The sequence below is a fragment of the Pyxicephalus adspersus genome, chromosome 2, assembly GCF_032062135.1.
Source record: "Pyxicephalus adspersus chromosome 2, UCB_Pads_2.0, whole genome shotgun sequence".
NCBI lineage: Eukaryota > Metazoa > Chordata > Amphibia > Anura > Pyxicephalidae > Pyxicephalus > Pyxicephalus adspersus.
The window spans coordinates 36,952,842-36,968,332 of NC_092859.1; the positions used below are offsets into that span (position 1 = coordinate 36,952,842).

A 15,491-nucleotide genomic window follows, 5' to 3' on the forward strand; every position below is an offset into this window, starting at 1 on the left:
AACCCTTATTGAAAAAATATAAAAGCTTTTAAGAAAAAAAGAGGTTTATTGTTTACATGCACTTTTAGTGCCCTTGGTTTGTATTGCTTTGTATTCTAAGAACATGATATTCTCTATTCTTTGCATTCATTACAGGATAAACCAGAACCAGAGAACTTTGCATGTCGAGAGCTTTGAACTTGTTTGACATATTCAGAAGTTTTGTCTTCAAGCTTAAGAAGGCCTTTTAAACCTAACAAAGGACAGCAAAACTGTATGATTCCTTCACATGCTCTATACCTGCAAGTTGATAAGTGAAAAATAGGTATCTACCAACATATGACCAGAAAATGGGACACCATGCAGCACAAATAAAGTGAAGGACACCCCATACTGCTACATGGGTCAAGAAAAAAACAAACAAACAAATAATTTCCAAACTTTCTTTACCCCATATTAACATATCCATTGTCTCTCAGCAGAGTCAGAATATTTACAATGGCAAGAGCCCAGGATTCAGTTGATTTCAACAGAACCCAACTGCAAACTTCTCCTACAGTAGACCAGAGATAGTACAGCTGGTCAAAGTTTTCATTTTAATATATCACACAATAGCCACTAGAGATATAGATCCACTTTCTGTGCACAATATAAAAATAATTATAATTTATTACAGGAAGGATTCCTGCACAAAAGCAAAATTTAATTTATGTGCATAGATCTAGATGAAATAAACAAAGCACCCCACCATTCAAGTAGTAATACACATGCTTTGTATTTAGACAATATTTGCTCATCTTGAAGTTAAACTTTAATCCATCTCTGACTGAATGGGGAGACTATGGTTGAAAAACAATTGTCATCATACAACACACAGAAAAAGCGGATACAACCTAAATTCATTGATTTAACCAAAAAGTGCTTTTCCTCACCTCTACTTCTTCTTTTATAGGTTTAAAAATACCAAAGACAAGAGTTTAGAAGTTGTTTGAAAGGTGTAAACAGTATCCTGTTCCTGGGCAGAAAATATTATTGCTTGCTGGTTATAGTGTCTGATTGTTGTTGTCTTCTCTGATGATTGTAGTGCTGTATTTTCACACATGTGAGATAAAATGTGTGCCTATGCTATCACATACCTCCCAATTGTCTTTTATAACCAAACCCCTCTGTCCTTGTTTTCTCCCCAGTAGAAAGTTATACCTGTTTTTGTGTAAATTTATATACCTCTAAAAAAATATTATTTACTATTAAAAATGTTATTTTGCACTTTCATGCAGCCTCTGAATTATTCCAAAGGTAATATAAAAGGAAGCATAGTGGTGAAAAAAAGAACTTGTCAGCTTAACCCAGTGTTTCTCATCTTGGGTTCCATTGAACCTTAGGGTTTCTCCAGAGGTTGCTAGGGGTTCCATAAGCAATGAGCAATTTGTGTATTCCCAGTCAGTTTAAGTGACACCAATTATCTTTTTGGCTATTAGTAAGCGTGGCATTCTTCCCAATGAGCAGCAATGTAGGAGGCATTCTTTTTACTGACCACCAATCTAATATACTGTGAGCTATGGATATAGTAATTTAAGAAGGGGTTTCCCAAACCTGAAAGTTAGACATTTTTTAAGGGTACCCCCGTATTAAAAAGGTTGAGAAATGCTGGCTTAACCAATTATTTTTTTGTGTAATTTTGTATAGTCCTCAGAATTGGGGTGTGTCATTTGGCTGCATACTTTGAGCTAAAACGTGCCCTTGTTCCCTATCTCCAAATGTTGGGAGATGTGCTGTCATGTCCTGGTATATATCATCCCGTAACCACATGGGAATGTGACAAAAGTATTCCACAAAAGTTCATAGAAACTAGATAGTGAAGACTTCATGTAAATAACCATTGCACCCAAAATAGGAAATGGGAAAAATCTGGGCTTCTGCACACAGCCTCAGGTTCATCAACACAATCTTCCACTGGCGTTTAGTTTTTCTGCTATAACGGCATGTTCAGACTAGTGTAATACCCAGGGGGCATTTTCTTCCCCTGGGTACCTAGTGTTTGACAGTACGCACTCAGGAGAGGTAAACACTTCTGTAAAATGCTAGGTTTTTTCAGGCTTCTGCATGTGCCTATAATGGCATTTGGAAGCAGTTCTAAAGGCTAACAAAACAGTTCCTTCTTTTTATTTTTTTTAGAAATTAAAACCACTTGTAAAACTCGCTTGTCAAAATGTGTAGCTTCCCACTGCCTAGGATAATAGCATATGAATCTGAAGACACAAGCACTAGGTTTCATCTATAGTCTGCGTACACTTATACAAGTCTTAAAAAATATATTAAAAAAGCACAAAAGACAACTTAACAAACCAGATATTTATTATTAGCATACAGATCCAGGAAACACACATTGCTATTCTGTGGCTGGAGGTGTTTTTACATTATGAAAAGAGATAATAATCAAAGAGCAAAGAGTGGCAACTTGTATTCCAGACTCGGCTAGAGAAAAAGCCCAGTCACCAGTCATTTATTTTTTACCTAGCCATACTGCCAGTAACAAACTTCTAGGCCACTCACTATAGTGTATATATTGAGAAACCTGATATGGACTACAAACACTTCCCCTACCCTCATATGGGGTCAGTATTATTGCTTTGCAGCTTTGGGATCCCAGGTTTAAATTTCAGCTAGGAAACTATATAAATGGAGTTCATAAATTATCTCTGAATTTGTATTGGTTTCTTCTAGGGATACCAGAGGGTTAATTTGCCCTCCCCATCCTAATAAAACGCTGTATTGTTAGAAATAGGCTACATACAGACTAACAATCATTATCACCTGGGGCAAAAAGCTAGCATGTATACAGTGTGTCAATCATTTATCTGTCCTGGTGGATAATTAAACGACTGAGCGGGGATGACCACTGTACTTTCCTATAGAGGAAAACACATGCAATGTCACTCACTGATCTCCCACCCTCCTCTCCCCATAAAACACAAAAATACTGTGTGTACATTACTTATTCATCCTCCTGTTAATCTAATATGCGTACAGGGCTATAGACTATGGCAGGAGCATTAGGCTGTGAGCCCTTTTGAGAATCAAAACTCAGATATCCCACCACCAACATCACGCCTGTTATGACTGGGGATCAGCAGGAGAAACTAGAAATGGATGTAGGGAACCAGGGAATTGACCAGAAGTGTCTGCTTTCCTAATATATTTATAATTATTTGAGCAGAAGATTTCTTATCATCAAAAAGTTCTCCAGCAGCAGAAAATATAATCCTCGTCCTTTACATGTTTTTCTGGACTCCAATTATTTTATATGGACACAGGGTTGCTTTAAGGGAAACGCTGAAGTTTATTTACTCATACCAGCGTCCAAGTCACAGCTGTTGAGGTATTATGTGATGTGAAAGGACTGCAATGTGCAGCCGGTCTGCCCCATCTTTGTCTTTCAGGCTGATTAGTTAGTAAAAGCACACAAAGACACAAATGGCGAAATCTCCAAACCCACAGAACATCTATGCCAGGGGAGCCCACACTTTTTGTCTTGCAAGCTACTTTTAAAATGACTAAATCAAAATGATCTACCAACAAAAAAAAGTTAGACTTAATAACTCCTTAATAACTCTACTCGCGTTGCCTTTGAGATCCACCGGTAGATCACGATCCACCTATTGGGCGCCCCTGATCCATGCACTTACTATGTGCAATCCCATGATTTTTTCATCCAGACACCTTTTTGGTGCCCCCTGTTATCCTTTGCACAGATATCAGCAATGAGAAATTTTATGATGCAGATATAATGAGATTACTCACACTAGAATGTCCAATACAGACAAACGCCATTCATGTGCACAAAGTGAAAGTTATAATAATCCGTCATTTTTTTATCCCTGTCTGTAACTCAGCAGACAGCTAAAGAAAGGGCTTGTAAAAACTGTCACAAGGCTCAAAGTAAATACATGCATTGCAGTGTACGGTCCTAGGACTTTGGATGCACAATAGGAGCAGACAGACCTTTCAGCACTTAACACTTAAAGCTGAACTCTAGACAAATACTTAATACACAGATGAAACACATATCTTGAACTGCTTTGTTTGCCAAAGGATTTGTATTTCTGCTCATTTGGATCCTGAGATTTATAGAGCCACAAACCAAAGTTTTGTTTGGCCTTTTTCTGCACTAATTAGGTTACACTGACCGAGACAGATATTGTCCCTTCCACACCCTGTGACTGGACAGTGAAAAAAGAAGTTATACATAGATAGGCTTGAACGGCAACTTCTACAAATAGGAGTCATTTTTGGATCATTCATTTTTGGATCAGTCCAAAAGCTTGAAGGACACAGAAAGCTGTGGAACCAGGTGAATGAAGTGGCAGGGGAACACAGGAATACGTGGTTGGAGGATGGATTGCTTTACCAAGAGAACCTGTCCCTTTACCCTGAATGCCTTATTCAGTGATACAGCACTGCATAATCCAATGATACCTACCAAAATACGAGCACCAAATCTAAGTATATCATACAGACCTCCCTAAATAAAGCTAACCACGCAATCACATGTATGCTCCATCCAATCACTTTTTAATTGGTCCTTTGAAAAACAATGAATAAAGAACCAAAAAAAGAACTTGGCTTTACCTCATTAGTAAGCAGGGATAATTTCTCGGTGTGAGGTCCTTTCAATGAAAGACGTTATTACATGTTGCCATGGTGACACAGTTAAAAGCTTGAAATACATTTCACCCTCAACTCGTTATAACATTATTATTTACTATCATAGGCCGATAACATATTATTTAATAAAATATTGGAGTTTACCTGAAGAAAAAGAGTGGATCCCAACAATTCCTCTCAGTGATCTTCTTCACAAGGGAAGGATCATCGAATTTTCTAAGATACAAGAAAAAAGAATCTGTTGTTATAAAATAAGAATTAGACAAAATTTTAGTCTAGTGCTCTCTTTCTCTCTCTCTCTCTCTCTCTCTCTCTCTCTCTCTCTCTCTCTCTATATATATATATTTATACTTATAAAAACATATTATGTAAAAAGTATCACACCAATACAGAAAATTGTTATTATTACAAGAAGAACCAATTTACAGCTTCTGATTGGAATTCTGACCTAGAAGTTTCTCAAAATGGGTTCCTTCAGAGGTTGCTAGGGGTTCCATGAGCAATCTGTGCCTCTCAGGTCAGTTATCACTGACACCAATGATCTGTTTGGTTATCTGTAAATGTGATATTCTTTCCACTGGACAGCAGTATAAGAGGCACTGCAGGTAGTTTGCATGGGTTTCCTCTCACAACCCAAAAACATAGTTAGGTAATTGGCTTTCCCTCAAAATGTGTCCTTAGGCTGTGTGAATGACATATGACTATGGTGGGGACTTAAGATTGTTAGCCCCTTTGTTGGACAGTTAGTGATATGATTACAGACTTTGTAAAGCTCTGGCTAATATGTCTGAAATATGTAAACAGTATACTATATACTATAAAATATAATATGTCATAAAATGATGTTCACTTAGTAAAAAGAACAGCCCCCTTGCAAGGGATATTTCACTTGGCTTAATAAATAAGGTGACGCTCTGCTGACTTTAACAGTTTAATCATGTGCAAGTAAAATCATGTTTTTTTAGATTTCCTTTCTTAGGGTATTTTTTGCAATTTTCTTTGAATTATCCCCTGAACGTAATAATTCTCCTTAGTAACTCAACAGCCTAAGTTCCTCCTAAAAATAAAAAGTGGGTCAGAACCGGAAAAAATGGATCATTTTCCTGGCCATTTAAGTCCACTGGACTTGAAAACTGACATAAATAACAGCTTAAAAGAACCACTGCTTTCAAAAGTATTCCTGTCTGCCTTTTTTCAAATCCAACCAGAAAAAGTCCAGGTCATGATAGTTTGATCTCCCACTTCTATAACAAATAAGCCCCAATTATATTACCCAAATTTCCGCTCACCCAACCTATGCATTATTCACACTGCCTGCTTGAAGCACACATTACAGTATTTATCAAAGTGGTATAGGATCCCTAGTACTGCCCTAATAAGAAACCAATCTCCGTGTTACATGTCAAAATCTATACCAAAATACTAGTCTCTGGCTTCTATCTTTAATTGCTTAAATTGTTGAGTCAACTTAATGTACAGCGCTGTGTAATATGTTGGCGCTATATAAATCCTGTTTATTAATAATAATAATAATAATAATAATAATAAGTGGGCTTTTTTTCTGGCAGAGAAGCCCAAACACCACCATGAAAGACATACATCCTACACACTTGATGTCCACAAAAATGTGAATGATTTCTGCTGTTGATCTCCTTTCAACTGGCACAGAAAAGAATTCTGGGATTATATTTACGTTATTTTACAGGAACTGGACATTATGCCCCTGATTCATCAAACAAAATCGGATTATCGGTCGCGCATTCGTATTAGCGATCCGGAATCGCGCGCGCGATCGCGCTATTCAACAACCGGAAAAGCTCGCGCACGGAGCCGCGCTTATCCGACAGCTTTTTACTGGCGATGCATGGCAGGAATCCGGCCGGCAGATTCAGGATGCGAGTGGACGCGCGCACTCGAGTCCCGGACCGCGGTAATCCGCGATCGCGGGTCGCGCGTATTATCGCGCTTCCCGCGATCGCGGATTTCAATGATGAATCAGGGGCTATGACTCAAATGTTGGTCAGGATAAAGCATTGTACTTAAATCCACAAGCTGAAGTTCAGGTAAATGAGCACTTATCAGACCCCTACATTTGGAAAGCAGGAGTACCCTCTGCCATCTTTAACCTATGTGTATATACTCTTTAACTTAACTTTAACTCCTTAGAATAATTAGATCCAACCCAGTTATTTAGGGTCTTAACACCATATTTAAGGAATACAAAATAGCTTCCTTTATGAATGACCTTTTGCCTTATATAACCCAAACTTTTGTTTTTAAATAACCCTTCCTAACGCTCTTAAGGCCTTTGCTGAATAAAGCAATAATTCCAATTTTAATATCAACCTTGGCCCTCAACATTAACCTCTTCTTATAAATAGTGGGACAGTGAAGGAAACCAAAATTTACCCACTACCTATGCATTAAAAAGACTAGCAACTTTTCAGAGAAACCTTTGCCCAACTCCAAACTAATGTGAACTAACGACCAATCATCCGATAATTGTTAACAAAAATAGTAAACGACTGGCCAACAACGAGGAATGTCGCTGGAAATGAACGACTGTCCTGGCCGATGGGATTGGGCAATGATCGTTCGCTGTCTATTGTGTGTACAGTTGGTCAGTAATCGTGGATTTCTCCTGTACACTCATGTCACTTCCTGCATCGTTCAGACGATCATATCTAGTGTGTGTACATTATTGATGAGTTATATCTGAATGATGGTATTGTTTCAGTATGTGCAGAACTGTGCACAATACGATCGTTCAAAATAATCGTGAATATTGGTTGATAGGTCGTTAATCAATTTCTAACGACAATTATTGCACGTGTGTACGTAGCCTTATTCTTTTGAAGGCTTCTTTCTCAAACAATATTGTTCAGTAGCTTTGTGGTAATGAATCTCAAGGATTAATTATTTGCCTTAACCTCTCTTAAACATAGTGAAAGTTTGGGATACCCAGGCATCCAAAAATATTATTAAGTGTCCAAAATCACAGGGTTAATTGATTGTTTATCCTGAATACAATATTTGGATTAGTGTAGAACAGTGTTCCAGTGATCCCTCCCTTGCAACCCTTTTCTTTGTCCAACAGCTGTTCATCTGCTAATAGAAGCCATACTAAAAACATTCCATTTACCAGTTTCATTTATAACATATTCGTTCATGTTCCCTAATACCCTAGTAAGTGGGAATTTATATGAAGTCTCTCCTCCTCATTTGTTAGAAAACAAAAGAAAAACTATATTCTCATGGCATTGACCTTTTTCAGACAGGGCGAATACCTCAACCATGTTATGAGCTTTATGAGCTGATCAGCAGTAAAGCTACGTACACACGGCAGATTTTTATCGCCCGATAATCGGCATCGGCCAAATCTCGGGCCGTGTGTGCCGTGTGTACAGTCGGTGTCGTCCATCGTCCGAACGACCGACCTGCCGGATCCACGGACGATGGACGACGACCGATCCTAATGAAAGGGAAGGGGAGAGCGTGCAGCAGGGTGCCGCTCCGTCGCTCTCCCCCTCCCCTCTCCATAGAGCATGAACGGTGCTGTAGTGCCGCTCCGTCGCTCTCCCCCTCCCCTCTCCATAGAGCATGAACGGTGCTGTATGTACAGCACCGTTCATGCATCGTGCAGTCCCTTGTCGTTGGAAAGGAAGAAAGGATCGTGAAAGAAAGTTGGAAAGGATCGTGAAAAAAAGGATGCGTGTGTACGCAGCTTTAGCCTATTACAATATAGACACATTTACAGATCAGAAACTTCCTGTTTCAGTTTCTTCCTCACAATCACAATTTTCTCTGGTGCTCATGGTTAGTAGGAGAAAAGAATATAACCCACCCTTGGTAGAAGCCACATTTCCCAGAAGCGTTAGTCAGTAGGAAACAATGCCATGGAACATTGGCCAGTTCTTTTTTTTCATTATCATTGATTGATTTTTACTAAACAATAAAAAATTTGCAGGTTAAATTTTAATACATAAACTTGCCTCAAAGAACAGCATTAGGTAGATGCATATTTGTGAGGTTTTGTTGAGCTAAAGTGTTAAAATGTATGCCTTCCAAAACATTTTTTTAGAGTTTTGTTCAGGGCAGTGAATGACTACAACTCCTATTATGTTATGTGTTGCTGTCTGCAACCTGCTAGGGAGATTTCTCTTCACTTTCTGTCCTGAATACATAACAGGAAATGAGAGGAAATTGTTTGAAAATGCACAAACATTTTATTCCAGAGAGTTGTACCTTGAATTAGTGTCCCCATTGAAATATTTTACTCCACCTATCGCTCTGATGACAAATTAATATGTTGGATTTTCCACCAGGCCACTAGAACAAAAAATGGGTGAAAGTCTCATCCAGGGACAGAGAGAGAAAGCATAAACCTTGCTAAAAATAGTTTTTTTTAGTTTATCCAAAATGTACATATACTTTAACAGTGCACCTAGGTTTCCAGAAGAAGGTAGGCTGGCAGTTTTCCTCATATCCAGTAGAAGAAGTGCCAGTATTTCAGACATGTCTTTCAGGGGTTTTATGGAGGTGATTGGCTCAGTTACTGACAGCCTAGCAAGCTGTTGATTACAGCATGTGGCCCTGTATGTGTATGGTTCCTGTGGCCCCACAGTGGGGGGATTGTGCCCCAGTGTCACCCAATGTAGCACCACCACTTCTTCACATATATCACCATGATTGTTTCAAACCACTGGATAGAAATAAACCTTTTCCAGTAGGGTCTGGGACCCAGATAGGGACATTTCTCTATTTCTCCCTATCCCTTTATATATATTTTAATTCTACTAATTGTACTTTATTAAAACTCATTTGATTTGGAAACTTCTACTTTGTGATAAAGAAAAGTATTGTGTAAACTTGAAGACTTGCTAGCGCTTACAAAGTGCTAGGGACCCTCTTAGCCCCTCATGTGACAGCACAGTGTTTTGTGGTTTGCTACGGCACTCTTTGATGTATTATTGGATGGGAGTGAGCCACATGTTCCCCCATACTCAGAAACCTGATTGGCTGCAATGCAGGATCACTTTAAGTGATCTGACTGTAGCAGACTGGAATCGCTTTTCTTTAGGTTACAGGAATAGGTTTATCACATTCACAGCTTTGCGTGCTAGCTGCCATGGCAACTTGTGTGCTTCCCCAGCTGTCTTGAAGCCACAGGGGCACTGGACTACTATAGATTTCAAATGGACCTATTTGACTTTGCGAAGCTGCATAACAAAGACAAACATTCCCCTAATTTCCCCGAATTGTGCTTTCTATAAACAACAATGGCAATTAAAATGCAAACAACACACACGGCACAGTTTTAAGTTACATGCAGCTATAATTACATATAAGACAATAGAAAGCTACATTTCCTTCCTATATCTATACGGCTGACCACGACAGGCCCATTATTGTTTTTACCTCTCCTTGGGAAGGGGTGCAATAGCCCCAGCTTGGTGTGGGTGGATGTTTCTGTCTCAGATGCTGCGGATGTAAAAGCTGTATAGAGATCAGTCAGCTAAGCCTAGCTAAGCCCAACCCTTCCTGTCTAAGCACCTGCTGCACAAGTACAATCATCATACTACATCATACTATTAATACTAAGGCAGCAAAACACTGCCTGGCCTACTGCATTTCACTACCACAGAACAACATGGTAACACACCAGGACAGAAGGAAAAAAATACAAGCTTCTGTTTAGAGTAGATGTATGCAATTTAAATCACACTAACAATTGCTAAGGCTGGATTCACACCTTTCTATGCAGCTTTTTCATGTGTTTATTAGTGTTATCAACATTCACTGTTTTCATTATCAATAAACCCTACAACATGAGTAATGCATTGGAAAACATGGTTTGTTTTGCAGACGTGAACCATGTAAAACCATGGTTAGCCTGAGAACGTGTGTTAAACACATAGGTGTGAACAGGCCTGAAGAATAGCAATCAGTTGCTTAACATTTAAAATATATGGCTTGCTAAGGCTATGCAGATGGATTTTTAATGTGCACCAAGAAATACATTTTATCATATAGGTCACTTGAATGTGAGTGTTCAAATTCGATCTTTAGGGCCTTGTAAGGGTTCTTTTACAACAGTGCATTGTAGTAAAAAATTATATGCTGTTACAATACATGGTAATGCATCAAGCACGGAACATTGCTTTCTGCTGCCATTCCAAGAGGGATACTGGGAAATTATACGCTTTGATTTCATTTTGTATGGCACCTTACACACCTACAAAAAACAAAAATGTGAACTGTCTATGCCAGAGGGCCATTTTTCTGGAAAACATTGGTGCAAGTGCAATTTTAGTGGGTGGTGGATCTTTGGCTACCAATTGAAAACCAAAACGAGTAGGTTGCTTACTTTAAGCATAAAATACAGAATGTAAAATGCGTCAGCTAAAAAAAAAAACAGTGGAGAAGTGAAGAAGAAATAAAGAAGAAGTATTATTGATAAGGAATTCATTGAAGTTCTTATTTCTAACAACAAGGCCACATAATGACACCACTAAATATAACCCACAAACTGTGGCAAGTAAAAACCAATGTGTTCCAAAACAAGTTCAAAGCAAAGCACTGATTTTTTTGTTCAACTGCATAGAGCTAGTGTAAATTGGAATATTAATAATAATTTAGTAATCATTTAGCAACAGTGATCTGATCACTAACTACCTGCCAGCTTTATGTACTGTGATTAGGCTACAAAAACATCATAGCTTAATCAGATGGTGAGTGTATGCCAGTAGGGTTAGAAATCGAATTGACACCTTTTAGATCCCCAATGGACCGAAAGAACAAAATTGTGTCCACTTTGTAAAAGGCTGCATTCACTGACTTCAAAAATGGACAGTCAATTACCAGCATCCTCTTTCAGCATCCCATATTTATTGGACCAGAAACAGTATTGAGCTGAGTGGCGGAATGAGTATGCACAAGCATCTAAACAAAGTGTTTTGCTTCCTACTAAAACACATTAAAATTAATGTGACTTTTATGGTTAGGAGTGTGGCCGATGCTGCACACCCATATGTTCTTCAAAGTGAAAGAGACGTGCTGGAAGGATGGACAAATGAAAAGTCCTAAAGCTCATTCAAAAAGTAAGTTATACAATCCATGCTGCTTGCTACCTTATACCAGGACCAAACGGCTGCTTTCAGTATATATTTTTTTTGTATGCAAGTTACTTTTTTAGCCAAATTATTATCAATATTTTTTTTATATTATATAATTTAATTCTGTATTGACATGACTGTAATGTCCCAAATTTCTCTAATCGGGACACAGGCAAAAAAAAAAACTTTAATTCAGCAGTGTCTAAAGTTCAGCCTGAGAGCATTGTGTGGGAATTAAATGACCGCTGCAGGCAAGTGGAAGCATTTCCTCAGTCCTTTCCTTATCTGTTTAGGTTCTGCCAGGTCATGTAAAAGAGAGGATGACCTAACGGATGTGCAGAAGGTTTGTCCAAACTCTGGTGTGTGTGAGCCCTGGTCCAAGCTGAAAATTTCTTTACATTGTAACTTGAATGACAGTCCAGATTCTGGCTGTGCTGTAAACAATAGATTAGTTGATCATACCTGGCTGAACATGGGGAGCATGGGACCGAGTCCTCAGCCTTCTGTAAGCTCAAAATTCCACAGTATTAGTGGCTGGGAGCCCTGGGATCTAGATGTTGAATTAGAGAAATCGTAGAAACTGATCTTGCATCTTGTGATATTAGGATTAATGGTAAATGAGTATAGAAAAGGGGCATCCTTATCATATGCCCTGTAGTATGGCAAAAAAATCTGAAAGCTGGGAAATCTGTGGGTGATTGTTTATAATTTGGAAGGCCTTTTGGACAGGTCTTCTGATTCTGAAGTAAGGCAAAATCTGCTCTAAAAAAATCTTACTAACCATGTCAAATGCTCAAGCAATATCTAAATCAAGGTGCATTTGGGATAATTTAGAAGTTTTAGCATGAGATAAAATATTCATGATCTGTCTTATAATATCTGCTTATTACAGACTATTTGGCCATTGGAAGTTAGTTTGGGAATCAGCGCTGCAATTAGGATTTTGGTAAAGATTTTGTAGTCAATATTTATAACTAAAATTGAGCAAAGGTTAATTGGAAGAGTACAATCTTTACATAGCTAGAGAAGCATGAAGCTTACAAGAAAGCTGGTTGCTTTTTCCAGGTATACAGTTACTTCTAAGAAAACAGTAACCTGTCACACAATCCTCAGAAGCCACAGGCTATAAGACAATCACTTGGTTGGTGGATGCTATTAAAAATGAAGGGAACTGGTACACAAGGTGACTGAACTAGATCCAAGGAAAATAAAGGTCTCATCCAGAACCAAGCCTTTATAATGCAATAACAATTTGACAATTTGCTTCTTAAACATGCTATCTTCATCTTTAATATTCTGTCCTCACATCTTGTGATGCGGTCCCATCTCTCTCTGGCCTGCCCTGCTATATGAAATGAATATAGGCCAAGATACAACCACTGTACAGCAGTTCCATAAGATGATGAACAGGTATAACTACCTGAATGTAGCCCTAGATAATATCCCTGATATCATCCTCCTCCTAAAGAACCCACCCTGGGTCATTCATACTTCTTGGGTGACCCTGGGTGCACATGTGCAAGTCTGTAGTCACCCACAGACTACAGATTTGCAGTCTAGCAATATTATGTACCTAGGTACTTCACAATGCTATGATTCATATCAGCACTGAGCTAGAAGTTTGGAAAACACTTATATAAACAGAACTGAACCCTGAATGGATGAGATTTAGTTTGCTAAAACCATTCTTTCTACTCTTTATTGTTTTTCTAATCATAATGTTGCTGATTTCCTCCAAGCATATTTAGTCACTTCCAGTCCACATGTATGTATTAGGTAGGCTTCCTGATGGTGATAACAGTCTGTGTAATGGATGCCACCATGGCCGCTTGTAATCTCCAACATTGATTTTAGTGATTGGGTTTAAATCTATTGAGGACGTGCTGAGCTGGAATACAGCCAGAGGTTGGAAATATATTTCCCAAACCAAGACAGATCCTACGCACATCCCAGCATGGTAGATGACAAGCACAAAATGGCATTGCAATAAATAAACATATCTGGCCTCCTACATGTTGGCGTAGGTGCAACATCACACTACGCCTAAAACTCAGGGTGGAATCTGGAAAGGCAGATCATGTGGATTTAGATGATTCCATCTTGAATGTCGGCATCTAGCAGCACACATGACATCATATAGCATTGCAATAGGATGAATGGAAACCCTTGATACATAATGAATGATGGAGAACATGGACAGGGTATGATGGACATTGCAGGTTTTCTGCTGAATGGGATCACCCTACACATCCCTTCCTTGCCATACACACAGCAAAAAATACAAATAAAGCCATCAGTGATGGGAGGGTAGGGATCAGGGCCAGCAAAATGCAGCAAGAACCTCTATGACAAGATGATGTCACTTACCAGCTCAGCAGCAGCTCATGGTCCAGGGGAGGATGCAGGAGGATGCTGAGGAGGTCAGGTGCAGGCGGATGCTGCTGGCCTTTTCTGCATTTATTCTATTTTATTCTATTATTATCCAAGCGCAGTCACAGACTAATGTCTCCCACCATCCTCCGGCTCTGATCAGCTTGTGAGTCTCTCCCCTCCCCTCTCTCCCACCCCCTCACAAAGAGCCCAACATGGCTGCAGCAGCAGCAGATGGGAAGTACTGCTATATGTGCTCCCCCTCCCTTCCCACTCACAACCCCCCCAACAGAGGTCATATTATTACAGAGCATTTTATTCTAGGCATAGAACACAAGCTCATTGTGACTCTTTCATGTCCTGGTGACACAAGCAATAATGTGCATTCATCTAGACATTTATTTTATGTGCTTATTCATTGAGGACGAATAGTTCAGGTTTTGGCAGCCTGAAACCGCCGGTGAGTTTCCTTCATCTCATGGGGATTTCAGAGGAGGGTTGGATGTATTTATGATGCTCGGTTTCTGTAGATAAAATTACAATCATTTTAGAAATGTATGCCTTTTTAACATGGGGGAAACCATTGAAAAAACTTCCAGGTCTTAGGGGACCCCGGCTATTATTACTTTATCCACAGATCACAGTATATTAGTTTGGTGATCGACGGGAGGAATGCCACCATTACAGATAGCCAAAAAGATCATTGGTGTCACCAAAACTCACTAGAGAGGCACAAGTTGCCCATTGTTAAAGGGATCCCCAGCAACCTCTGGAGGAATCCTAGGGTTCCATGGAACTACTTTTGGGAAAACAAAGGAGGTCAGGTTTGTATTGCCATCTGTTCTCCCGTTGGGGAGATTCACCCTATAATTTATATCAGTGACCATTGAGGGGAAATCCAAAATTTTAGGGATGCCCTCAAAGCAAGAGGTATGGGGAATCCAGTGTTCCACTTGGGATCCCTATTCTTGAGAACAACTGTCTAAGAGAATTTTCCCTTATTTGGGCGATTTCCTTTATTTTCTGATTTTCCGGGGCAGTTTGTTTAAACCTTTTTCCTTCTTAACCAAAAACCAAAATAAAAGTGTTGTATAAATACCTTGTACTTGATTTTACTGGCTGCAAGCTTGTCCTGATGGCTTAGAGAATAATAAAGTCAAAGAAAGCCAGGCAACTAGCATTTTTAAAAAGGCGTTACTTTTCACCGTTCCCTAGCATGAACTTTGTGAAATTTTGGTCTCTTCTTTATGCAAAATTCCTTCAGTTTCAAGATATTTTTAGATTTCTTTTTCTTTTTTTAATGATATTTTTTTGTTGAATGATGGTCCTTTCTCTTGTCTAGTGGCAGCAAGGGTGAACTGA

At 39.0% G+C, this 15,491-nt stretch overlaps 1 protein-coding gene across 2 annotated transcripts in view; it reads right to left on the reverse strand.

Moving 5' to 3' along the window:
• Positions 1 to 14,284, reverse strand: part of CYFIP2 (cytoplasmic FMR1 interacting protein 2) — a 49,203-nt gene extending 34,919 nt beyond the window's left edge. Inside the window, exons 1-2 of one of the 2 annotated variants that reach the window (XM_072400441.1) lie at positions 14,127 to 14,284; positions 4,789 to 4,860 (exon numbers count right to left, since the gene is read on the reverse strand). The gene's annotated coding sequence lies outside the window, so the exon portion shown is untranslated. Of the gene's footprint in view, positions 1 to 4,788; positions 4,861 to 10,062; positions 10,145 to 14,126 lie in introns of those variants that run through there. The other variant, XM_072400442.1, reaches the window with a different exon arrangement.
• Positions 14,285 to 15,491: the final 1,207 nt, after the last annotated feature.